General features: G+C 41.4%; 1 protein-coding gene across 1 annotated transcript in view; it reads left to right on the top strand.

Moving 5' to 3' along the window:
• The window catches only part of pcxb (pyruvate carboxylase b), a 303,687-nt gene that overhangs the window by 141,162 nt on the left and 136,637 nt on the right, over positions 1-25,888 (top strand). The gene's annotated exons all lie outside the window — the stretch shown is intronic.

Here is a 25,888-nt window from a genome sequence, read left to right as displayed (position 1 = left end):
ACGAATAAAGCAGAAATGTTGAAAATGATGTCTTTTGGCAAGGACACAAGCATCTAGACAGACGACCCAGTTGCATTGTTATTGGGAGTGACTCGCAATTCTAAAACAACCGAGTCATTAGGAGAATATAGACTGGGAGTCACGGCGGTCAGGAAGCCGCCATTGTTGTTATCATCCATCTACTAGCGCATAGAACAATTTACCATGGTTAAGGTGCACATGCGCAGTAGTATTGTTACCCCCGTTTCCATGGAGACAGAGTTGGAGCATTTTCTGCTCTGATCAGCTGGGCTCTTATTAAAAAATCCTCACTTCACTTTAAACTTTTGCACAGTGCTGTGGGGGGGTTATTTTATTTATTTATTTATTTATTCACTTTTACCTACGTTTCAGGCTGTGTACTTATTGAACCTGGGTGGATAATGTCCAAGGCTGGAAATGGTAAAAAAAAAAAGTAGTCATAGTCCATAAAACCTTGACCCGAGAAGCAATTTTTGAAGTGCAGCCATTTAAATTTGCAGGTGTTTTCTGTATTTCTCTGCTGTCAATAGTTTGATAAGAGCCCATCTCGAGCTATTGGAGCCCAGCTGGATTGCCAGTGTGATGCTGTCAGATTTGAAGGAGAAAGTGTCTGTACTGTGGAGTACACACGTCACTGTGAAGTGCTACTCTGGCCCTCTTGGACACTTATCCTTACACCGCTGGGTGACCTGTCTCCTTTATCAGAAGCTCCATAATACTTTTTTATTTCTGGGTTTTCAGACTGAAAACACACTCACAAGCACTGTCTCAAACTGCCTCAGGATAAATTGCTGCCAAAAGGTGATGTGCTCCATTTTGAGGGATATTGTGACCATTATTAGCAGGAACAAGCGGTTACTGGTATTAAATAAAGCCCCTGTCGACAGAGAAAAGAAATGTATTTAGGTAATTTACTATTAAGTACAAAGAAACAACATTTGTGTTGGTGGATCATTTCTTTTTCTTTTATTCATTATAATTGGAAAACTTGGTTATTTTTCTTTCTAAATTGCACCAGGTTTATAAGGAATGCGCATTTTTGGGATGCAGGAGTTCCTGTGCTAATACCAAATCAAGGGACTGGTATCTGCACCTCAAGTCCAACAATGGTGGGATGGCTTGTTCATACTGTGCAGGACTAACACTAACAAGCTGTATGCGCTTTCTTCCACTCGGTCCTGAGGCTAATAAAAGGTCAAATTACCAATAGGTCTTGTTCCTTCTGATACAACTGACCCAATCGACAAGACTCGCCAGCAGCAGAAAACTGTTTGACACTGGCAGAGAAGGATTTGGCTTATTTTTCGTAACACATATATACTGAAATCTGCTCCTCAATTAAAAGAGAAATGACGACGGTTTAGAATTGAATAACATCTGTTGTGCTGAAGCTTTGTTAAAGCAAAGAACTAATCAACCAAACTCAAATTTTATTACATTTTGTGTGTACTTTAGATGCTGTGTTTCTAAAAGGGTCCATTGTTATCACCACAGAGATCACAGTGTATTATTTGGTGCAGTGTTAATTTGGAAATGGGAAAAACAAAATAAAACAACAACATGGTGACATTTACAGTGGTTAAAATTGTCTTTAACAGATGGCTGACATTTCACAAAGCCAGTTAATTGTTTAATTAGATGTGAAATAAGCAGTGAATTAACAGTTTTCCCACAGATTTCCCCCTTGTTAATATTTCTCTACACATCTTGCAGCACATTCGAATCCTTAATTTTCCACCCTGCAGATAAAAACCAACAATTAATTGTCTGAATGAGGCGAATGAATACACACGCATGGAGTTCACAACATGAGCTTGAATCTTTTTTTTTATCTCATGAAGGTGAAAGGTGAGAGATTTTAATCAAGCTGCAGTGAGAACGCACTGCATTGGACGGCCAAGGTCGTAGGCTATGGATTAAGTCTGAGTAATGGTGACAAAACATCATTTTTTGTGAACAATAAAGCACTTAATTTCAAGGTAATGCAAAGCTAGTGAAACGCCAAGGTGACAAGGTCTCGTCCCTTTGTGCGATGCTGGTAAACTGAATTCAAAGCGCTATAACACGTGCTCAAAACCATAAGAAATGTGATGTTGCAGTAGCTTGGTAACAAGCCTCAGACAGTTGTACATTTTCAGTGAAGTGTAATTTAGAGATGGAAAAAAAAAAAATCAAAAAGGTTGTTGTTGTTGTGAATCACTTGACAAAATGAGTTTAAAAAAAAAAAAAAACCCCAGAAGGTTTATGCAGACAAAGGTAAAGTGCCTCACATGGAGCCGCAGCGTTTGAGTGTTTCTCTTTTATTTATTGGCAATAACAAACAACATGTGAACATGATGTTAGCCACACACCGGCCTCTCTGGGAAGCCGTGCAGAGTGTGGTTCACATTTGGAAAAGTCGCGCTTCCTTTTGTTTCGGCAGCCCACTTTCTTTGTGCTCGTGGACTCCAGCGCAAAACCGGGCATTGATGTGAAGAACAGTGGATAACAAGTTAGTAATTTGAACATGTTTATTGTAGCGGCACTGATTGAAGCCACTTTTCAACATTTCTTTTTAAGGATTTTTCCAAATCTGGCTGCTGTTTCTTTTTATTTTCTTACAAATGCTCAATGTAAAGACTTACAAGATTAAAACTAAAATTCTCCAGAGGTAAAGCAGTCGATATATTAAAATAGTAAAGTAGCTGTTTTTCTGCCATATACTGTATATGCGGTTCTTGTTTCAGCAGTTCAGGCAACGCTGATAATCTCCACGTTTATTAATTAATTTATTTTTGGGTCGAAGTTGTAGTAGACTGCAAAACTTTGCTCATGTATTCTGTTTGTAAAGGATCTGTGAGCCGCATTCCTCCTCGATTTCTAAATAATGCCTGAGCTGCATCTTATTTCTGGAAGCAGACACTTTGTCTGGGCTCAATCTTTCCCTTTCCAAGTTTTATAATGGTGCATGAAATGGGCCATTGTCAGTCTGAAGAAATGCATCACATCAGACATGATAAAATAGATTTAGCGCTCACATTGTCGAACCTCTCAGCCTAACTGCACCCAGTTGACAGCTTAAGTTTGAATAAGTCTGAGTAGAAATCTGATGTAAAAAAAAAAAAAAAAGCACCAGTACTTTGGTTTCTGACAATCTGGATTTGCATCTGCACGGTGCAAAGATGCTGATGCACAAACGCCGTAAGAAGTGCAGCTGTAAAGACAAAAGACTGGGTTCATCTGAGCTCCAGACAACTGGCTTTTCTCAGGATCTCCAAGGACAGATGTGTATTTATAACTGTTGTTAAACCACAAAGTAACAAATGTCAATATAAATGTAACGCCTGCTTGTTTACAAGAAATCTCCACAGTGTCCTATTAGCGTTTCCAACGCTATGTGGACACTGTGCATTGTCTTGTGAGTAATCAATCCACCCCTTGTTTTCTGTCCTGGATGCTAATTAATTGCGTTTAACAAGATGTCATGGGTATAAATGATCACACCCTGCTGGCCTAAATGCAGTCATCCAGATACAGTGTATTTCATTGCACTTGATAATGTATTTTTATAGACCAGAGGTGATCACAAAGGGGGGAAAAAAAAAATGGAGAGCTGCTTTTTGGCTGAACAAATATCCAAACAGTATTAAGACAGTCTGTTTGCGGAGATATGACACCGAGGGCTGAAATTGTCATCACTCTGCAAGTCTTATTTTCTTCTCCTCAATCGAGGAGTGATGCGGTTATCGGCGCTCTCAGATTGACTGCACAATGCTTTTAAGATTATCCTTAAGTTTGGTGGCTCCTCTGTAGCCGCCGTTGTTTCATGAGGTATACTGTAACCTTTAAATAAATGTCAAAACCAAAACACGGCAAACCAAAGTTTGAGCTACTTGGTTGATACTCGTCAGCCTGCTGTTCTCCTCCGACGTGTACAATTGTGTTTGGCATTTCAGGCCTGTCTTCACTGTGCGTGTGCAAGCACAGGTCTTCCAGCAGGCCCGTGCACGTGCACACATTCATGGCCGTGTGTTGCGCGTAACTGAGCCATGTGTGTTAATCAGTGGAAATGTCACGCGTTCAGCGGCCAAGAGACAGCGTGCGGGAGAAAGTGACGGGCGGGGAAGCGACAGGACATGAAGCAGCGGGAGTAAAGATAGATGGATAGAGGAGGGGGGGTAGGGAGGAGGGGGGCAGCAAAAGGGCAATCAAGATGGGGAGAGTGTAACATAAAATGACAAGCCAGGTGGGGTGGACCATTGAGGCCGGTACACCTGAGGCTGCTGCTTCTGTGTACACGCTGGCTGATATTGGCCGGCTTTAGAAGCAACGTTAAAAGGATCGACACGTGTCCATGCATTCAAATGACCATTGTGCAGACTCGTGCAAAAAAAAAAAAAAAAAAGTGAGTAATCCACTCGCAAAAATGTAATTTGTTCTCAATAACAAAAAGGTCAAAGTAAATGCACTGCCTCTCAGGACTGCCTGCCCACCTTAATTACCCCGATAACCTCTATGCATGTTGAATCTATGCATCTTGGGCTGTAAATGACACTTGACATTTAAAGAGTGAAGGGTGGCACGTCTTTTTAGCCTTTCCGAGTAAGAGCAAGGGAGTAAGACATTGATTCAGCAGTCGACTCTAACAAAAGCTCCAACTAGTGACTGAATAACTAATGAGGTTAGAAACACTCGGCTCAGCTGGCTTCTGTCCATGAAAAGAGAAAGAGAGAGAGAGAGAGAAAGGTCTGTATGTTATCAGTAGACTGATTCCTCAAAGCACCACCAGGCTCGATGTCTGCTCCAGTTTGGTGGAGACTTCCCGTTATGGGACTGATGGGACACATATGAGACAGACGCTGAATACTAGTTTCTTTTCAAAAGGTACTTTGTGACACCGAGTGCTTCGCTCCAGGCAGCTTGGCTTCATGACCGTCCGGCTTTGCAATTCATCTGTAGGAGGGATCGAGGCTGGAGTGACCTAAGGTTGTTGTAATTTATACAGTTTTCACATTGAAACTATTAAAATGATTAAAGCTGGGCGCGGGGCAGCGTTAGTATAGTCATCTTGCTGGTGACATCACACAGTCCACTGTCTTAATTGCTAGTGACTATGCTTCTGTCTCGTTTGCAGGCCTATTATAATGATGTTTCACATGGACATTTTTGTCTTTTATATATTTTGACGCAGAGTCCTCGTAAACAGATGAAGTTTGCACTCGCATTACACACAATCTCGCTGCTGTCTTGCATCGTTTTGATCATCACCTGTAGGTTAAGTTCAGCCTTTGCTCTCTTTATTTACACTGCTTCGTATTGTTTAGAACTTTAAGCCTTTGTGTTCCGTGTTTCTTTTATCAATTCAAAGAAAAGATCATGTAAATAGCGCAGGGCTGTTGCGTATCCATAAACAAACTCTACGCTGAAAGAGTGACAGTGATGGGTTGCTTTCCCTTGCGCCATGCGTTGCGTCAAAACAAATGAATGGCAAACAAACAACAAATAGTGCGGCGGATGGCGTTTTATGAACCGGCACATTCACAGTAGCTGAAATAATTTTTGTATTAAAATGCGAGCTCAGGTGCAGAGGGGCTTTCTCTCCCTGCTGACCTCACATAAGCAAAACAAGCCGCGGACTCTGCTCACCGGCAGCTGTTACCAGCTCGCCGTTTCACATTTGCATAGCACACGACTAGCTGGTTATGACCCAATAACCTGATATGTTAATACGGCAGAGGAAACACATGTAGCAATAAAATATATAACATGCTTTAGATTGGAAAAAAAACAAAACAAAAGAAAATCATCCCCAGTATATTTCAATGTCTTTCTCCATCGGAGAATTCTTGCTTCCACATAGCAGACACACATTGAGTATTTTGTTACCACAATCTCTGCCCTCTCCGATGTGTTTGCCCACATGTGTTAGGTAACACTCGTCTGGCTAAGCACTCCCGTTTCCCAGCGCTCACACTGTCAAGTCTGACTCCTTCATCATGTTCCTGCTGTCTCTATCTGGAAACAAGTCCTCCGCTCCGTCTCACTTCCTTTATGTTTGCGTTCTCCCTGTCATGTTCCTACACCCTTGTCAACATTATGACCTGGGTTTACCTGTACGAGCAGCGTTCTCTGATAGTCCTCTCACGTGGATCCCTTGTTTTCAGATCTCAGGGCCTCTTGTTAACGGTCCAGTGGATTGGTTACATGTTTTTTTTTTTTCTTTCTGTTGGACTTGTTTTTCATATCATCGGTGCAAGCTTGAGAAGCCCCTCGTGTCAGCGTTCTTTAGAGCCGTCGATGTCATTCAATTCTGTTTATTACTTAAAAGAAGCCGCATTTCACCCCCGCTTTGCAAACAGCTCGGTTTACGCCCAACCTAAAACACCAAACGTAAACCACCAACCCATTTGTGAGTGCAGATAAATAAGTGGTCGAGACTTTATTTCATGAATCGCAGCGTTTGTTGTTTGTCTCTGCTCCAATGAGTAAGAGATACCGTTGCATGGGAATGAACTTCGTTGTGTAGAATATTAAACAGATCCACCTCGTAGCAACAGGCATTGCAATGAGCTTTTTCTCATGGTTTTTACAGAGTGTTGCTCACACTTAATCATTTTAACTGGCCAATGCACAACCTCTTTAGAATTGCATTATCTCAGAACTCAGGTGATAAAGGTTTCTATTATTTATCCAGATTTGGGTTTTTTTTTGGGCTCTGCTATTATGATCCATTCATTTATTATTCACCACAGGAAGAACATACAAATGCCAAACAGACAGGAGCAATATTTTCACTGCGACCGAGCGATGCTAGACACTGCACCACTATGTGGCCAATCACTGGTTCCTTCATTTGTTAAAGGAGACATTATTTAGTCCCGAAAACCATTTGTAGCATCCTCTGTCTGGTCTGGACTCAACCTAATGTGTGTTTCGCATAATTTTCCGAGAGGTAGAGCCGTGCAAGAACGCTGATCCAGGATAATTCACTCGGTACTTACCCAGTGAAGAGACGGCAAAATCCATCTCATCTCCCGAGTTATCTGTCCAAGTATTAAGTGGTTTAGACACACTCTGACAACACGCGCTCACATATAAACCAACAGCTTTTGTCACACTCAGCCACATGCACTGTATCGCTCCCATCAAATGACACACTAATATGTGTCTCAAGCAGCTGGCTTATCCGTCTATCTCCTCCTCATTTCACACCTCGAAACAACCGCTTGCACGTTGCTTAATCACATGAACAGTTCTGTAATTATCCGTGCGTGCGTTTTGTCTGCATAAAAAGCTTGCTATCTGTGTGAATCCCTTGCGTGCACTGTTTTGTGTGTGTGTGTGTGTGTGTATAGTTCCTAGAAAAAATACATAAAAAAATCTCCTTTCAGGGAATTAAATAAAAGCTCCAGAACCTTCAAATCCAATCGACGATACAAAACGCCCCAACAAAAGCTGACATGAGTTGAGAAGCAGAAAGTGAAATGATGGCGGAACAAGGGCAAACGTATATAAATGAAATAAAATAAAATCAACCATTTGAGAAGTGAGGAGGCATGTAATAAGAGGAGGGCATTGAAAAAGACAAAGCACCAGTTTGGCAGAAAAAGTAGACGCTGATGGTAAATAAATAGGACGGGAAGGAAAACAGAAACATGACAGGCTTGTTTACTATTTCGGTGGCGTAAGCACAGAGTGATGCTGACTCCTAACAACTCAGCCGAGACCAACAATGTCTGGTGGTAACTTCCCAAAATTAAGGCCTTAAGGACATAAAAATTTCAAATACTCACAGGAGACAGGCTTTCGTTTTGCGCTAACAGGTTTATGCACTGCACCACTACTCTTAGGTTATCGTGGAATAAAAGGACAAGTGCAAAATGCACAAAAGGGTTTGTCACTGTCATTTTTAATAAGCAGTTTTCTGTCCCTTAACAATGAATGACCTGTTTTTTCCTTTTGCATCCCATTTACAGCTCCATCTCTTTTTTTTATTTTTTTTATTCAGTGTGAAAACAGCAGCCAGGTTCTTTTTATGTTTTGTGTGTCAGTTCACAGTAAACCTGTCCACTCCGAACACATGCTGTGGCATATTAAGTTATCTTTTACATGTCTCTTTTAACATCTCTGATCTGCATTTATCCCGTCACATTTTCATGACCTGTTTGAGTTGTTTTTTTTTTTAGCTTATTTTAATACCTGACATGTTTTTCTAAATCAATTATGTTGAAAACACATTGACTTAAACAGTTAAAAATGTTATTTAGAATAATTCATCACTCCTGTTGTTATATTGGAGCTCAACATTCGACCCCGCATGTAAAACTGTTTTAAAACAATTTTCAGAAAGAAAGATTTATAAAAATGTATTGACAATTAAAATGTGATGTTTATATATTGTATTTACTATCAAGGTCATGACTGCTACTTTTGATCACGAAGACAAATTAATGCAAAGGTTTTTTATCAAATGATTTAATATTACAAGTGAAATATATTCCTTATGTATTTAATTTCAGCACGCAGACAAAATAAACTTAGTCGCAATAGTCGCAACAAAGAAAGTGAAAACATATAAAATGAACTTAAGATGAGAATGATGAGAATCTCCATCATAATGAAATAGTTATTTCGTCGTCAATTTTGTCTCTCGACAAAAGACTATGGAAATGATTTTTCCGGTTCAATCTAACGGCGGCGTTTATCCTGTCTGGATATGTCACAGTGATTGTAATTCCACAACATAACCGCATTTTGACAAATTGCACGCTTGCCAAACAACTTGTCAACACAAACAAGTGATCAAACGGCAAACATCAAACAGATGTGTTTACAGCCAGCATTTTCCTGCCATATGCGCATGCACATGCACTGCAAGTGCGAGCTGGTCGCTTTAAATGGGACTTTGATGCCATAATCAGAATTAAACAGCTGGGAATCAGCTGTGTGGAAGTGAGAAGGTGATGGGATGGTGGGATAGGAGACGTCGGAGAAGAAAGTGCTCCTCTAATATTGTATCAAATGCGCTTTCCTCTTCCTTTTCATCCTCGTCGGTTTATTTAACATCACAGTTTGAGTTTAGCACATGTGCCAATCCCTAAAACTGTACGCGTGTGTGTCGCGCAGCAGTCCAGATGACTGTGTGAATCTTAATTCGTGATCAGGCGGAAGCGCAGGAAGGAGGGGCCGAAAGAGAAAGCGATGACCTTGCTGAAGATGTGAAATTTGATTAGTTGGGTGAGTAATGTACGTTCCCGGGAGACGGGCTATCTGTCACAGAGCCCTAATGTGCGGGTCAGCATCAGTTCGCTTCATCTCGGATCACGGCAGCATGTGATGATGCAGCATGTGTGTTGGGGTTGTTTGAAGAGAACCACAATAAACACTCCCAAAGAGACAGCGAGAGAGAGAGAGAGAGAGATGAAGTAGGCGGCGAATGAGCTATCACTCTGGCTGTGGCCGTTGAATCACTTTCCAATATCACCCCTTGAATGGCTGAGAAAGTGGCCGAGCAAGAATGAATCGAGAAGTGTAAGAGTAGGCAGCAAGTACAAATGAAAACCAGAGAGCAATTAAAGCTTCGGATTCAGAGTGGGAGGCAGAAAGAAAAAAGAAGTTTGTTGCCTTGATAAACACAGCTGACATTACGGACACATCATGTCGCTGTTGTCTGAAGTCTTCTGCGCCATGCTGTTTAAAAGCAGAGGTGGATGGAGCGTCAGTGCGTTTATGAATCAATAACTATTGCTCTTGCTATGAGTGATACCTCGCCGTTTGTTTAAAAGTGAGACTTTAGTGTTGTACGAGCTCTCTCGCACAGTCATGAATGCTGAGAGTGACTAAGTGCATGCATATGCTGACACACATACTCACAAGAGCAGGGTCCAAAGGAAGGTAGGTTTGTTTTTTTTTGTTTTTAATTAAGGGTCCTCACACACACGGTGATTAAATTGATGTTTTTCTTGTACTTGTTTCAACAGCGCCCTCGCATTCAGGAAGGTTGTCAGGCTTAATCAACTGTTGCACATCCGCAGACCCCAACTTACATTATTGCAATTTGCCTTTAAAATAATTAAAACCAAAACGTGACTCTTGCAAAGCTGGTAAAAGAACAAGCCTGCACGGGGGATTTTATTCCAGACTTCTGTCTCCATCATGTTCTTGCTATCAAAGGTCACTCTGGTTGATTGTGTTGATTGAAAATAAACAAATGGCGCTCATCAGCGCTATTAATTGTTGTAATCACTCTCTAAGCATCAGATGTTAGACGTTAATTCCCTTGGTTTTTAATTAGGAGTTTCTGGAGGGCAGACTAGCTTTGAACGGTTGGAAGTTTGCTCCACGCTGAAACGCCGTCATAACAGTCCGACGCGGTTTCCTCAGCTGTTGTCCAGCAGGTTTCTCTGAATCTCTCGGGGGCTTGTTAACGACGCGGCACGCCGTGCGAATGCACCATTTCTCCAATGCAGCAGAATGCTCGTCATGCAATTTGACGCCGCACATCTGTCTTTTCCGCAAGCGGCGTCTGTGCTTGTGGGACGTTTGTGGTCTTAATGGAGCAGCGACGGGGCCACCGGATTATTCCAGCCACGCTCGCAAAGCGAATGAAACGCTCTCCGGATAGTTTATCTTGAGGGCAGCATTAAATGCAGCGGTAGTTTGTTATTCGCAGTAAAATGTGATTGCTACACCTGTGAATACATCTGTTTTTTCAGGCTTTTTTTTTTTTTTTTTTTTTTAAACACCTTAAAAATGCATGGAAACCTCTGGGGCAAAGCCGATCCATCAGAACTGCCAATTCTGCTCATTAAAAACAGAACCCCATTTTCTCCCCCCCCCCTATCATTCATTGGGACTATTTGAAGCTCTTCCTACTCCAAATAAATACTGCCGTGATGCCTCTTTATGATTTCTGCTGGTTATTTGACGGCTGGGTTCTCTTATTTCTGCTGCAACATCTGGACACCTCATAGCACCAACTGGTTTTTTTTGTTGGGTTTTTTTTTCATCCTCGACTCTGCCTCAGGTGTACCTGCGCTCGCTCTGCTCTCCCTAAATATAAAATTCAATTACAAGTCTGCATTTCTTCAGCTGTTGGTCTGAAACGCTTCATTTTATACGTGAGGTTAAATGCTCTATGTCGAGCTCACCGTTCACACATCAATACCTCTAAATTCCTCTTCTTCAGCCATCTCTGGTTTTTTTCCCTCCAAATAATTACTTTCACAAATTACACTCCTTAATGCAAACATGACAATGTATGCCCACATCTTCAATTACATCCTTCCCTTTCTCTCCACTTGCATTTTTAGTCATGAATATATTAAAGTCCAGTCATGTGCGTTTTGTTATTTCGGAGCCAGAGTAGCTTGTGATGTTCTTGTCGGCGATAAAACTGGCGTCGCTCTTGAACAGCCCTCCAGTTAAGACATTTACAAAAAGACCTCTTGAGCCTCCACCGAGCCAGGAGGCTGGCGGAGGTGACATGTTTACAGCTGCCGTGGACAAAACCTTTCAGAGTGGCATTTCATCACCCAGTCTCCACTCCTAATAGATCAATATGGTGGGAGTGAGTGAAAGATGAAGTGAGAATGAAAAGTCTCAGGCTGCGGTAGCGACTCCGTGAGGCTGCATTATTCATCGAGCCCGGCAAATGAACAAACAAAAAATGTTCATAACTTTTTTTTTTTTGTTCAAGAGGAAATTGCAGTGGAATATGTTGAGTCGAGCTGCTGTTGGGAGACTATAGAGAAAAGGTCAGGAATCATTAATTTCAAGAGGAATTTTCCTCCAAGGGGCATGAATATTCTCAGGAAATGTCAGAAAATCTCCTGGCACTTCCCCTATTAGCGGCTCCCACCAAGCTGACACTTTAATTTCACCGTTTCTATCCGCACACGTGGAGAATTCGAACCGATGCCGGCGCTGCCGCTACACGGGACGTCAGGAGCATTAGGACTCCTCGTCAAGCGAAAGTGAAAATTCACATTAATTTGTTCTGCGGTGTATCATAAATTTGCTGTGGGTTTTTCTTTTTTTCTTGCTGTTGTTTTTTTATGCTGCCCGCTGTGCAAATATGGTGTTTGGAGTAGAGAAAATGAGCCAGAGTCTGCATTTCACACAACCGCTCCTTGATCAAAAAAACGTATTTTCCGAAAAAGTTTGTTTTCCTCCGAGGCGGCGGGAAGCTATGTTATGGTAAAGCAAATGTGACACTCCAGCACAGAGTTCGACATGGGATTATTTACAATTAGGAACTTTCTGGGTTTTCTGCACAGGGAGCCGGTGGGCTGCGGTGAGTCAGCAGAAAAAGGGCAAAAAAAAAAAAAGCGAAATGAGTCTGCCACGAGTCAGAGTGGAAAAATCCTTCCCCAGCCGCTGTTATAACCTGTAAACGCGTTACTTCATGAAGTATCTCCAGTCGCATTCACTCTGTCGTTTGCACATCTTCCACCTCAGCCAGAGTCTTTCAGGTGTTTTTTTGTCTTCAATTTAAAAAGAATACATTTATTTCAGTAATGTTGGCAACCTCGGAACTGAGGCTTATTCTAGCGGTTCCTTCATTCTGACTGGCTCTGGATAAGAACATCAGGCAAATGTCTAAAACACGAAGTGGAAAATGTTCCCAGAAAGTATCACTTCTTTTTTTCCACCAGAGCTGTCGAGTAGCTGCCCGTCATAAAATCCCAACCGATCCTAACAGAAATAATTGGACAAATTCTCTTGTCATCAGCTTGGGAAATGATTTAACGCACTGATGTGATTTAATTAAGTCACAGAGAGTTTTTAGAAAGACCTGAAGAGCACTGCTCTCACTGTTTGTTTTCCATACTGTTGACGTCTTCATCAGAAATCAACTGTTCCGCTTGAACAGCCAAAGACTTGTTTGCCAGCCTCTTAAGGAGGAAAAGGCTCATCTGGCTGTTTGGATTACTGCAAACTGTTCAATATTTCAGCAAGTTAAACACGTCTATTTGTCCTGTTTTAACATCCGATGATCCGAGCACAAACTGTGATGTCTGCTTCTGGAAAACATCCCGATGGTTTCGCCTCCCTAGAAAGATATTTAATAATAATTTAATAAAGATGGAGGGCTGCTCGAGAGCAGCCACAGTGTGCGGTTGGGATGAGGAGAAAGAGAAATGACTTTGGTAGAGCGCCTCGCGTTTTGGCTGCTTTAATGACTGATTGAGAACAAAAGTCTCTTTTCTAATTCTAATGAGTTTAATTATGGCTTGCCCTTAGCCAGGTGTTGGCATCAGCTAATGTCTGGATTCATTAATTGTCAATTAAAACCGAATCAAGCTCCGGTTTCCAATCTCAGCCACCCCTCACTGCAAATATTAAAAAGTGGAATAACTGTTTGTTGTGTTGAGTCGCTTGATGACAGGCCAAAAAAAAAAGAGTCAGATAAGCCTTGGCGGGTGGGTCCTGATAGGAAATGAAGGTGGATTTAGGATATCCCTCTCTAAAGGAGAAATGGCATTTTCTTATCTGTGTTTTTCGGTGATGAGATGGGATTGGCAGTCTGCATTTCATTCTGTTATGCAGCTCCGACTTTTGAGAAAGAAAGGAAAAATAGCGGGGGAAGGGGTGGAGTGAACGGGAGGATGCATAAATAGTTTTCAGATCAATGGAAAAGCGAGGGGCGATTGTTAAGAGAATACAGGCTTTGTATTGTCAAAGATTTAAGTAATAAGGTGTGCGTTTCTACGGCTTTGTACGTGTCGTGCACAAGGGTGTGTGTCTGTGAGACGATGAAGATATGGGTCTCATTTTAAGTAGGCAATGAATTTGGGTTTAATGCTCAGACCTGCTGCTCAGGAAAGAAATAGTGTCACCTCAGGACAGCTGTAAGGAATACAGGGAGGGCTGGGGACAAGACAGGAGTCTTGTATACATACCTTCCATACCTGCTTCTCTCCTCGCTCTGCCACTTAACTTAATATCTTCAGCTGTTCTTTCTTTTTTTTTTTTTTTTGCATTAACTTGTCTTTACAAGATGTAGCTCTGTCCAGTCTCACTGTCTTATAACCCAACTCCTCATTTCGTACCTCATTGTTCCTTACACTGTGCAGATATTGTTTTTTTCTCAATGAGAAATGACCAATATGCAGACAAAGTCATATCCATGGTTGTAGCTCCAAAACACTGGTCCTTGAATCGTCGCCAACGGTTTAATGAAACAGGACAGGCAGAGATGTTTGGACGCTCTGCAGCACTCTCATGGCATCTGTCAGAGTTTATTCTTTTTACACTTAAAACTACTGTAATTGTCACTGCGTTGCATGCACATCCAAGGCTGTGCAATTAAATTGTCACCCCGCTGTTTTCGTCTTCTCTTGTTCTCTCTCTTCATTGTTGTCAGTCACTGTGTTTTACACCAGCTCGTTCGGTTACTATTTATTTATTTTATTTTGGCTTTGTTTCCTTTCTCCGCATCAGTCTCAGGCTGATGTTTTCTTTTTCTTTTTTTTCATCTTCTTTCATTTTCACATTTATTATTAATATAAGAGTCATGAATACATTTATGTAGCTGCTTTACTTATTTTCTTGTGTTTCTAATCTTTGCTAGATGTCACAGTTTGTTAGTTTGTGGCTGTCTGGGAGCATTTGTGAGCTCCGCTGACCTTTCTCCGTGAGTAACGATGAGCCGATATGCCTTTTGCATGCTGCGCTTCTTCATTGATGTTTACATATTTTGCAGTTTCATTATGCACGTGCTGGTTTGTGTGTTTACGTACACGATATTTGGCTGATTGTATATTTTTGCCCCACGTCTGTCTCTATCTTTGGAACTCCGACACGTGATGTTGTGAGCCGCTATTGTGTTCTCTGAGACTCAATAACGCTGGTGTTCAAGTCCAGCAGGAGCAATCCTCAAGTACACAGAAGGGACAGGTCAATGGCTTTGTGGGCGTAGCACGGCACTCGCGAGGTTTCAGAGGTGAAGAGAGACTGTGGAAGCTGTTACCGGCCTCTGGGGGATAGAATACCCTGCAGATGTTTAATGACCCACAGTTCACAGCCGTTTGTGCATTGCACTATTAATTATGGAATTACTGGCGGAAGAGCCTCGTGCGCGGGTCGAATTGAACAGTTTTACTTTCTGCAAAAGGCTCGCGATCAATTAAAAATAATAATAATAATAATACATTTTATTTCTGGTGCAGTTTTCATTTAAAAAATAAGTGCTGCAAGCACTTTCAAAAGAAGCAACATAAAAACCAAAAATTAAGAATTTAAAAAGAGTCTTGACAAATACACGACTTTTGAGCAAAGGGGAGGATTTAATTTGGAGTTTATTCAGTTGTTTCTTCCTCAGTGACACATTGCATAAACAGCTATGGTCTAGAGATTTGTTGCCCTTATGGGGAAATCAGCGGGCCCAGGAGTTTGGTTATGGCAAATATCAACCAACTGCTTGTGCAGAGTTAAAAATAACCGTTGTTACTAACAAGAAAGAGGGAGAAAGTAAAGGCTTGAGGGCCTCTAATGCAGCGTCTGACTGAATCGTACACTATTAACTCGAACACCAACTGGAGGAAGTTTAACATCTGCTTTCAGTCACTTGATGAATATATAATTATTTGTATTTCATACCAGCGATTGCCAACAATGGGACGCTGATTAAACCTCACCTTTTACTGAACTGTGCATCAATTTTCACCTACATGAACATCAACTGATTGCTGTTCACGTAGGTGACTGACCTAAAAACGGGTTGCTTTAAATTCATTTGATCCCTCGGTCGCACGACTGTCTGTTTTTCTTCTTCTTTCTACATAATGACTAAGAATGCGGAAGATTTGATTCATCAAGGCAAGTGACTTGAACTGTGTCCTAATTGCTGCCAATGGAAAGTCTTTAAATGTCTTTCTGCACTGAAATATTTCTCTCTCGATGTTTTAATTAATTTAGTTGAATGTACAAACTGTACATTTTTCAGATGGGGAAAAAAAATACAAAACATGCTTTTTGCTTTTTTTGTTGTTGCCATTCTTCCAGAAGTGTTATGATCCATGCTGAGCAATATGCCAAGGTCTGACATCTCTGTGTGCGCAGTCAAACTATAATACAGTTTTCTGCAGTATCTTTGCAGCGGTGTGCTGGCAAGCAAAGGGATATTGTTGAAGCTTCTGTCCCCCCCCCGCCCCCCCCCCCCCCTCCCCAAAACCCCCGTCTCAGTTCTGCAAATGTCTGACAACACTTTGATCCTAAACAACCGAAAGCTAAGCTCTGACTTAAGATGCAACAAATGACAAAAAGCAACCCACGTAGCTGCAGATAATGTAAAAACAGCCCTCACCTCGAGAGACATGGATGACAACCTATTGTGTGTCGATAGGATGGATTTTCTTTTTCCTCTTGTGGTGGAAAAGGGGAACAAATATCTTTTCTGTTTTGATAGCACTATTCCAGACATTTGGATGGTACAAATGCTGTTGAATGTACTTTATGTTGGTCTTATGCAGTAGTTGCTTTTTCAGATATATTAATATATAGATCTCAGCAGAAATCCTTTATTTCAATATTGCTTTATCGTCCAAAATGCAACATCACCTATTCATAAGTAAACACCAGCCTCATTGATGTTAAATGCATTCCTAAGCCTGAGGTTTCTCTTTTAAATAAGGTTATTTAGATATTCAACTTCATTATTTCACACATTTTTCTTTTTGTAATGTGTATTTCCAACATTTTAATGCAAATAAAGAAAAGTGTAATAGTTTCCCCTAAAGCAAATAAAAGAAACAAATTATTTTTTTTGCAGAAAGTGTTGGTGCACTTCTCTTTAAACTTTTTCAGTCACTGATGACAAAAATGCTCCAGCTTGGCTCTTAAATGCAGAATTTCTTTCCAGGGACTGATGGTAGAGATTTTTTCTTTTGTTTTGTTTTCTCAGCTAGAGAGTCTCTCTCTAAAAGTTGTAGTATAGGCGATGAATCAACAGCACGTGTATCCAAACACCAAATATTTCAGGTTAATGATTTCCTGGAGTATTTGGCCAGTAGGCACAAGTAGATAAGTAGGGAGGTTAAATTGCTGGCTGGTGGATAAAGTTAGCTGCCAAGATTAAAAAAAAAAAAGTTAAAAAAAAAACCTCTCGAAGCACTTAACTTCAATAACAGCTCTGCCCGGATTCCCAGGGGCTTATAGAACGGTGTTCCTTAAGTTGTTTCAAAGTCTATTAACTCAGTGTGCATTGCCTGTGATGCTCATTCTCAGTAACACTTTTTTTTTTTTTTTTGCACCGAGTGCGACCAGCAGCTTGGGCGTATTATTTGCGTCACATTTTATTGTTTAGAAACCGTGTTGGTTTAGTGTCGAGAGTAGATTAGTGGCGTTTTAGCCTCTGTGAGTGGGAGCTGAGCAGACGATGTTTGTGGAAGTAATTTAGTAAGAAATGTAAAACGTGTCAGAATTTGCTATTTATGAAAATGTCAGTGTAATTAGCACTAGAAAAGCCAAGGGTATAAAAAGTAATCACTATAGTTCAGATGATTTTTTTGATATTCTATTCTGCTATCCCTCCTTCTGCCCCAGTGCTGCTCCGCCTCTGGAAAACAGGCAGAAAACCTGAAAGACAATACCCCGCTGTTTTCGTCTCCCCTAATCCGCCACTGTCTTTCACACACATGCACATACACCAAGATCTCCTACTGTCAGCATCCCGGAGAAGAAACTGCCGAATGTCTCAGAGATGAGAGGAGTTACAAGATTTTACTGGCTCCTTCTGATCATGAGACTTAAAGGATGCCTTCGGGGATGTAGAGTCGGAGGGGGTAGGTGGTAGCATCGCCACACAGAGGACAGAAAGACGGAATCAAAAGTAGGGGGGGGGTATTATTTAAAGAGGGCAGGAAGCCTGTTTCTTTTAACGTTCTTGGGGAAAAGTGGGGAAGAAATGGCCAGTGGGTGGGCTGTTGAGGGAGGCAATGATGTGCAGCAGACTCCCCACAGAGGGAAAAGAGAAGTTAAAAAAAAGAAAGCTAAATCACATCGGGGACAACATGCAAGGAAACGAGAGGTGTCGGGAATCAAATAGAACATTGTGAATGAAATGCAGGATACGGAAGGAACTGGTGAAGGAGAGGTGTCCGGGTTAACTGAAAAGACATTGTAGCGAATCAGAGAAAGAAACTTGCAAGATTTTCTTTTCTCTTTTTTTTTAAGGGAAAATGTCAGTGAAGTGATGTGCTGCGCTGCTCTGGTTGCAGCAAAAAGCAAAAGTTCAATGAGAAGAGCTGGCAGAGGTGAACGAGCGTGAGGGAGCCTGAGAGGAAAAGACTGCAAACAATCCTGACCAGAAAAAGCAGTGAAAGAAAATGGCGAAGGGGACAGAAATTGGATAAATGGCAAAACTGGCACTGACTGAAAGTAGTAGGAAGTAATGTTACCGAAACTAGAATTTATAGAAATGCTATTCAAAGAAACCAGCACCCCATGTTTGCATCAGAAAACCTTGTTTTCCTTTGCATTGATATGTGAGTACGGGTCACTAATTAGGACTGCATATATTCAAGCTGAGTGCACACTTCAATTAGCCATGAAAAAATGATGATTACTGTTCTAATGATGATAGATAGGACTACACTGCAAACGTGCCTTCTTTTGAAAGTTCAAAAGAGTCGTCTCAATTAAGTATCTCAACATCAAAAAAAGTCAATGTTTTTCCGTCGCTCTTGTTTTACTCTTTCATTGGACGCCTCAGTATCTACATCTATACACCCTAACCAGCAGCAATGCAGCTTTCAAGGTCATGTTTGACACCGTGTGTTAAAAAGTAGCAGTTTAAAGTATGCATCTGAAGCACTTTGTTTACAGAAAGGATTAAAGCTCCACTCTAGTCAAGTAGCCTTGCTGCACAGTGTGGGGAGATGTTTCATGCGAATGTGAATTGTTGCTTTACTCTCGATTTCCACTCACCTTCAGCACTTCACACCTCTTTTAGTCCACTGCTTTGATTCAGTCTTGTGACCCACACTCCTGTCGGCACCATTTCCAACTGCAGCAAGTATTGTCAGCAGTCTTAAAAGCCCTCTGCACAACTTGCTCAGCAGTGAACACAACAAAGTTGCTGGATAGAGAGCTTGGCAGTGACAGAATGAGACATTTCCTTCGGGACCCGGGGGAACAAGTTCCTCAAAGCAAGACCAAACACGGTTGGAAAGGGGCTGAGTTTTGGTGTCACATGCATCGGGTTAACACAACAACTCCAAATGAATGTTGATGCGGAGTTGCGCCCGCTGAATGTACAAGAAGGCGACCGTTTGACACTATAACGACACGTCTGTGTTTTGTTTTCAGTTCAGTGTTTTCGTTCCATCGCCCCCAGGTGAAAATCAATAATAATTCAGCTTTAAAATTGAATTTGAGCGTGTTGGGCTGAGTGTAGATTTGCTTGGTGTGTATGAATGTTTAACGAATTAGGCTCACAGCGCTGTGACAACCATACAAACACAATTTGTATTATTTCACTGCTTCTGCTGAGCTTGTCCATCTCGTGAAAGATCACAACCTGTAGCTCAGCTTGTCAAACATTACGTGACCCCGGCATGGCCAGGTGACAAAGGTGGAGGTGGCGCCAGTCCAGCTGGAACTGGGATTGAAATTGAAAACACACTTGTGATGGTGCATTTTGGGTAAAATGGTGCAGCACAAGTTTTTAATCAGTGATGAGACATGATTAAAATGGTTTCATTTAGCGACAAAACATTTAAAGGGCGAAAGCAGAAAGACGTAGGGAGTTTTTAATGTGTGACTGAGGAGAACGAGGAAAGAATACAATATGGACTGACTGACGGCATGAGTGTAGTGAACAGGTCAGCTGAATGGAGGCTTCAGTGATTCTATGAGGTTAATGCAATATCTCATTAAAGTTTCTCAAATCACTGAACTGTCTGTAAATACATATATTTACTTTTTTTTTTTTTTATTTCGCAGATAGAAAAATCTCTTTGAAGAGGCTCCGGTGTCTCTGCCGCTTTAGCTTTATTGGTTACGTGCAGATGAATATGTAGATGCCGTGATCCTCGTCTCCGTCTCCTCCCACTCTGGGCTCGCGCTTACCTGCCCACCTTCAACTCCTATTTTATTTTGAACACTACCTTGTGGGACATAACAGTCAGATTATCTCAGTGTTTCATGTCTTATTTGGAAAACAAATCGGGCAGTTTAGCTCGCCGGTCGGCGTGTTTCATGGATTTCTATTCATGCCAATAAAAATGTGTCTGTGATTGTGCCTCATTGAAATCATCCCGCAGAGTTAGCGGATTGCTTTGACTTGTCATATATAAGCGTTAAACTGTCTGGTTAAGCATGCATCAGGGTAGAAAGCTCAAATATTCAACAATGCAAACTTAATGGTGTCTCTTATTTAAAAAAATACCTTTAGCAAAAAAACATCAAATTTCAATTCTTTTGCAAGAGGTCTTGAAATGAAGAGATTTAGCTCGATTGATTTGTCATTATATACAGTTTAAATTTGATCACGACTGTGATGTAATGTGCAACCAGGACTAAGAGTTATTGACTAAGAAAAATGTCTTAGATGAGTAGGGAAGCGCCAATGCTACTTGCTGATACAGAGCACTACTATGGGTACTTATTAAATGCCTTTAAGCCTAATTCATACTGCATTCGCAAACGATATGCAAAGTAATACAACATAATATTCACCGGGTTGTATCGGGGAGCTTATATGAGTACAAATGAGTGCAAATAATTCAATTCAAATATTCAACACTGCGTCCTTTTCTTTGGCTTTTCATTGATTCTGCCATTTCTGTCTCCTGTTTCTCCTCTGGCTTGGTCTTTTAATGTCCTCTGTGTTTGTGCTCACGGTCAAATCAACTCTCTCTCTCTCTCTCTCTCTAAAGCCTGATGTTTACGTGTAAAAGTGACATCGGAAACAAAGTAAACTCTTTTTAGTTGCTTAGTCCCTGCTCGGTATCGTCACCACCTGCTCACTGTTGGTAGAAGAAAAGAAAAAAAAATCAAGGAATAAATCTGATCCGCTGCTTGATACATTTGTGAAAGTTTACACAATACAAATGGACCGTTCTCCCTCTTTTCTGCCGCTGCAGAGCATCCGCTCTCCTCCACTTCCTTCCCCCGATCCCTGCCCTTCCCGCTGTCTTCTTCTCTTTGCTCTTCTATCTTTAATCAATCTTTTTATCTCCCTCACTTCCACAGCCGCTCGGCCCCCTATCTGTTAAATCTTTCAATCCTCTCCACCGACTTTCGTCTCTGTGTCATTGTCGGTGCCGAGCCGAGTTGTCGAGGAGTCGCACAATAAAATACTGACGTGCTGAATTTTAAGAGTTGCTGACAGCGTGTGATTAAGAAATATGGAAGAAATGCCCTTTTTTACGCCTTTACATCCCCTGATCTCATCCATGCAGATAAGAGGTTGTGAATGCTTTGAATCAGTCCATGGATATTCCCACGGAGTACCTTCAGACGCAGTAGTCTGCTAATATTTATGTGCGCTTCCGTAGCAGTCAACCTTCATTATGAGCTCTCCTGGCAATCTGTGTTTATCATTCAGGCCTCATTTCCCCCTGAGCCTTGTTAACCGTAATTGCAAACAGAAAAAATAATTAGATACTAGACAGAAACAGTGATTAGTGTCTGACTGGTTATGGAATCTATACGTTGAATGTTCAGAGTGGCGCTTTGATTTAAAGCCTCCGAGAACCGCTGAGCAGAAACTGTGAACGGACATCCCATCATACGGTGTGGGTGGGGGGGTACATCTCAATTCACTATAAAGGTTTTAGGTCATGTTCTCAAATTTCAGAGTGATAAAACAAAATGGCACAGCAAGCGTCTACTTGCAACCAGACGACATGCACCAGTGGTAAAAGAGCTGTCATGTATCATCAGGACGCTGTCAGAGAACAAAAGGTCAGCCATGGAATTGAATTCAGCTCTGAAAATAAAGTCGTCCTCAGCTTTTTTTTTTTGTTCTCTTCTCTTCCCAATATTAGTTAAACAAAAGCATGGATTGCGTTTTCTTTATTCATATTAAGCTCACAATATACAGCACTATTTTGTATTCACCGCACCTTGTCGACAGTCACCGCCAAGGTGAGTAATTAAGTGTGAAACGGCCATCATTTAAAGTTTGAAGGGGTCATAGCCGTAATAAACTCCAGCCATCGAGCAGTATATGGGACAGGATCACACTTACAGGCACGATCAAATGGCTCAATGCATTTGCTCTCCACACATGGCTTACTAAGTTTACTGTGATGTCAGTATGTCACAGATTTGCATCATGAGCTTCTGAGTACCATCATAAATGCACAGTAATATCTGAAGGATATTGTATGTTGAAGTTATCTTCTGAAAAGGGCCAGAAGCACCGACTCATTGTATTTTACTTTTCTATAGCTGTAAAATCTAAATAAATCCAATCCACTTGCTGGTAAAAGAGTTAATCACAGAACAATAAAACTCATCTTAATTGTGATAAATGTGATTTTCTTAGGTTTTGATTCCTGTGACATTTATCTCAAGTTATATATATATATATATATATATATTACATTTTACACTTGTTCACATGAGAATGACTTTAGCAGGACGTAAATTATAAATGTTTGTATACGACCCACAGTGAACTAGTCCCAGCTGGGCCTTTTTTATTGCCAGATAATTTCTTCCACAATGTTACTGCCCCCACTGTTAAAGCTGATTTGTGTCCCCATATGATGCAAAGTCTGCACTTGTTAAATCACTTTGATTCTTGGCCAAGTTTCAGCGGGTTGAGTCATGTTTGAGAGGAACTCTGGGATCATGTCCTCTAGCCGACGTCTGGCCAGTGGTTTTCCATTTTGCGTGTGTGGTGCCGCTCTAAAGGCTAATTTCAGACTTTGTGCCGGCAACACTTCTGCACGGTTGCCACGGAAACTGCATGAATTCAGGATCGTGTCATGATTGTTGTGATGATCTCTGTACTTCTGCCAGTCACGTGCAGCTGGAATAAAGAATAAGTTCCCACTTTGTTTCAGTCGGGGAACAGTTCGGCGTGTTGTACGGCTGGTCGGAGCGGTTTCTGGCACAGGAGGCGCCGAGTCCCCCGACGCAGCCTGAGTCAGCCGTTACTCAGGGCCACTGCGAGGAAATGCATCATACCTTGATCATAACTGCAAATGTCAGAGGAAGTTTGGCCACAGGCAGACATGTTTTTTCAAAGATGCCAACATGCTCTCACGTAAACAAACAGACGCTGCTGTCATGAGCTTGTGTTTCGCCGATACGTGTATAAACGTGTCTGTCTGCATGTGTTCAAAAGAAATCTTGAGTGTGTTTGCACATTACTCTGCGTTTTCTTTAATTATTCAAATTGGGTCATGGTTTGGCCTTTGGCAAAGAAGGCAGAGGGGAGGGAGCGGTGCTCGGTGCTGATGATCCTGGCCGCTACACACACACACCGACAATATCCCACCCAATAAAGTTGGCTCAAATTGCCCTCTAACCTGATGTCTGCAGAGACACGCGAGCATATATATGAGCGAAATCCTTCCTCTCAGTCCCATCTTGTCTCCATTTTATTTCCCTTGCCACTGTTTGGTCCCAGATTAGGATGCAGTGTCAGACAAGAGCAAATATTAACCCTCATTCACACGTACGATAGCGCACACACTCGCCAGATATCAAGTCTCAGTTGAAGCCTTTGTGGTTTGGAAATGTGCTCACACATTGTGGCAAAGCACGAGCATGACGAAAATAACACCAGCAGTGAGCGGATTGATTCCTGCCTTTTTCCTCTTTGTCTCACACACAAGCATTAGGAAGCCGGCACATTTGGTCATGGATATGCACGCAGAAATGCACGTGGAGGCATTCCTGAGAGCTCGTGACCCCCCCCCCCCCCCCTTCAATTCTCTCCTTCTTTTCCCTTGCTCATCATCATCATCATCTGTTTGTCTGGCTCAAGGTGTGTCAGCATTCTCACAGTCCCCTCTCCCGCCTCCCACTCTCCCCATCTTAGGCGTTTGGCTGCGTCTGCAAATGGCTTAGTACGAAGCTCAAACATGCAAATAAGAGGTAGATGAAATGGACGAGATGGAGAGAGGGAAGTCTGCTTATTCGCGTCGTTCTGGTGTTCTCGCTCTCATTTCACAGATTTCACAGGCTTAATTTTGCAGACGCCCTAATTTCGATGCAGCGTTCAGTCAATTTCAGCTCCTTGATCGGTTTCCGTCCCTCGTGCTGGCGAAGTATTTTTGGTGCGTCCAACTGGGAGCGTAATCTAAGACAAACCCCGAATACATTGGTGGGATTACATTTCCTGTCTCGCCATAGAGACAATGGGAGACAAAGATCTAGGCTGCGACTACGGCCTCGGTGACCTGGATAAAATTACTAAGTGGTGTTTGGCTTTGTGAGCTCAGCATTTCCAATTCACCAATGGCTCCTCGTCTACACCAATTATATAAGGAAATGTTTCATCAACGCTGCTCAGTTGCAGCTTGCTGCCAGATCACATCTGGCTTTGCTGCTAAATTAATGTTAAAGTCAGCTGCAGGTAGTAGTGAAAGAGTCTTATAATGTTTTACATTAGACTGTCTGAAAGCAGCAGACATGAAGGGTAGCAACAAAGCATCGAAATCATGATCCATTAGCCTGACAGCTCTTAGTTCCTATTCTGTCTCTGTTTGTTGTGACTTCAGCGCTCTTTCATATTCTGGGAGTCATATCAAGTCTCTTCTTTTAATTCTGGTGTTTACTCCTACCTTTTTGCTTTCTAAATGCATTTTAGCTGCTCGTGAAACTATTGATCTCCCGTCTTCCCTTGGCTTACCATCTTTTTTTATACTCACAGCTTTTCATCACATTTTCAGTGTGTCTTATAGGTTGTTTTTAATTACCTCAAGGAGGGTAACTTCACCCCTCACCTTCCTAATCAGCTCCACTGACTGACAAGTAAACAACTTCATTTTCACCCTCACAGATGTGCATGCACTGAAGCTTCTTTGACTCATAAGTTTGCCTAGAGCTCAAAACATTTTCATCAAGACTGAATCATCTTCGCATTTCTCTCCAGATTCACATTAAACCAAGGCGCCAGCATTTTAATTCATCTATCTCCAACTTATGCCCAAAGTTGCTCAAAGATTTAAATATAGAACGAAGCTGTCCTAAAATCGAGTCTCACTGGTGAACCCAAGAGCACACACAAACATTTCCCTGTGAAATACTCATGTAAAGTATATTTTCAGACACTACTGGCACAAAACCTTTGTTGTAATGAGTCACTTTCAGTTTCATACATGTAATTTTTATTATTTATATCAAGTCCAGAGAACAATATTGACTTTGGCAAAATGAAATAAAAACAGAAAGGAAACAACATTAATGGTTAAAAGTCATCATTAAATTTCATTTAATTGGCTTTGTTGTACAGGCATCACTGTGTGTGTGTGTGTGTGTGTGTGTGTGTGTGTGTGTGTGTGTGTGTGTGTGTGTGTGTGTGTGTGTGTGTGTGTGTGTGTGTGTGTGTGTGTGTGTGTGTGTGTGTGTGTGTGTGTGTGTGTGTGTGTGTGTGTGTGTGTGTGTGTGTGTGTGTGTGTGTGTGTGTGTGTGTGTGTGTGTTGTGCTGTCTGCTTCTTCATTGTCTTTTTATAGTTTTCTTTAGTTATTTTCTGCGTAGTTATCAGAATTTGTTCTTCTAATCATGGAGTTTTTTTTCGGTCTAAAACAAAAATAAGTCACACAATTCATATTTTGCTTTTGATCCTAATATCATTCCCCAGAAAACTTTGAAAAAACAGAAACACATGGTGCGACAAGTAACATTATCATTGTTCATATATATATATACTATATATATATATATATATGTATATACTTTCAAGTTTGCTTTTATTTTTTT

The sequence above is a fragment of the Blennius ocellaris genome (genome assembly GCF_963422515.1).
Source record: "Blennius ocellaris genome assembly, chromosome: 23".
In the NCBI taxonomy this organism is placed as follows: Eukaryota; Metazoa; Chordata; class Actinopteri; order Blenniiformes; family Blenniidae; genus Blennius; species Blennius ocellaris.
The sequence above is the reverse complement of the archived record's forward strand: the minus strand, read 5'-3'. Positions and strand labels throughout refer to the sequence as shown.